This window comes from Oncorhynchus keta, unplaced genomic scaffold, assembly GCF_023373465.1.
Source record: "Oncorhynchus keta strain PuntledgeMale-10-30-2019 unplaced genomic scaffold, Oket_V2 Un_contig_204_pilon_pilon, whole genome shotgun sequence".
In the NCBI taxonomy this organism is placed as follows: domain Eukaryota; kingdom Metazoa; phylum Chordata; class Actinopteri; order Salmoniformes; family Salmonidae; genus Oncorhynchus; species Oncorhynchus keta.
In genome coordinates, this window is record NW_026282042.1 from 230,001 (window position 1) to 231,843 (window position 1,843).

A 1,843-nucleotide genomic window follows, 5' to 3' on the forward strand; every position below is an offset into this window, starting at 1 on the left:
CCAGCAACCAAACCCAGCAACCAACCACCCAGCAACCAACCACCCAGCAACCATCCACCCAGCAACCAAACACCAACCAACCAAGCAACCAACCAACCAACCACCCAGCCAGCAACCAACCACCCAGCAACCAACCACCCAGCAACCAACCACCCAGCAACCAACCAACCACCACCCAGCAACCAAACCCAGCAACCAACCACCCAGCAACCAAACAACCAACCACCCAGCAACCAAACAACCAACCACCCAGCAACCAACCACCCAGCAACCAAAAACAACCAACCACCCAGCAACCAACCACCCAGCAACCAACCACCCAGCAACCAACCACAACCAACCAACCCACCCAGCAACCAACCACCCAGCACCCACCAACCAAACAACCAGCAACCAAACCCAGCAACCAACCACCCAGCAACCAACCACCCAGCAACCAAACAACCAACCACCCAGCAACCAACCACCCAGCAACCAAACACCCAGCAACCAACCACCCAGCAACCAAACAACCAACCACCCAGCAACCAAACAACCAACCACCCAGCAACCAACACCCAGCAACCAAACAAAGCAACCAAACACCCAGCAACCAACCACCCAGCAACCAACCACCCAGCAACCAAACACCCCAACCAAAACCACCCAGCAACCAAACACCCAGCAACCAACCACCCAGCAACCAAACCCAGCAACCACACCAGCAACCAGCAACCAACCACCCAGCTTTTTAGCAACCACCAACCACCCAGCAACCAAACAACCAACCACCCAGCAACCAACCACCCAGCAACCAAACCCACAACCAGCAACCAACCACCCACCAACCAACAGCAACCAAACAACCAACCACCCAGCAACCAAACACCCAGCAACCAACCAACCCAGCAACCAAACCCCAACCACCCAGCAACCAACCAACACCCAGCAACCAACCAACCACCCAGCAACCAAACACCCAGCAACCAAACCAACCAACCAACCCCAACCATCCACCCAGCAACAACCAAACCACCCAGCAACCAACCAACCAGCAACCAACCCAGCAACCCAGCAACCAACCACCCAGCAACCAAAACAACCAACCAACCACAACCCAGCAACCAACCAACCAAACCCAGCAACCAAACCAAACCAACCAACCGCAACCACCAACCAACCACCCAGCAACCAAACAACCAACCAACCACCCAGCAACCAACCATCCCCAGCAACCAACCAACCACCCACCCACCAACCACCCAGCCAAAACCAAACACCCAGCAACCAAAAACAACCAACCACCCAGCAACCAACCACCCAGCAACCAAACACCCAGCAACCAACCCCAGCAACCAAAACCCAGCAACCAAACACCCAGCAAACCAGCAACCAACCACCCAGCAACCAAAACACCCAGCAACCAACCACCCAGTTCAACCAACCACCCAGCAACCAAACCAGCAACCAACCACCCAGCAACCAAACAACCAACCACCCAGCAACCAACCACCCAGCAAACCAAACAACCACCCAGCAACCAACCACCCAGCAACCAAACACCCAGCAACCAAACACCCAGCAACCAACCCCAGCAACCAAACAACCAGCAACCAAACCACCCAGCAACCAACCACCCAGCAACCAACCACCCAGCAACCAAAACACCCAGCAACCAAAACCAGCACCCAGCAACCAGCAACCAACCACCCAGCAACCAAACGCAGCAACCAAACACCCAGCAACCAAACCCAGCAACCAACCACCCAGCAACCAAACCCAGCAACCAAACCACCCAGCAACCAACCACCCAGCAACCAAAAGCAACCAAACCCAGCAACCAAACAACCAACCACCCAGCAAC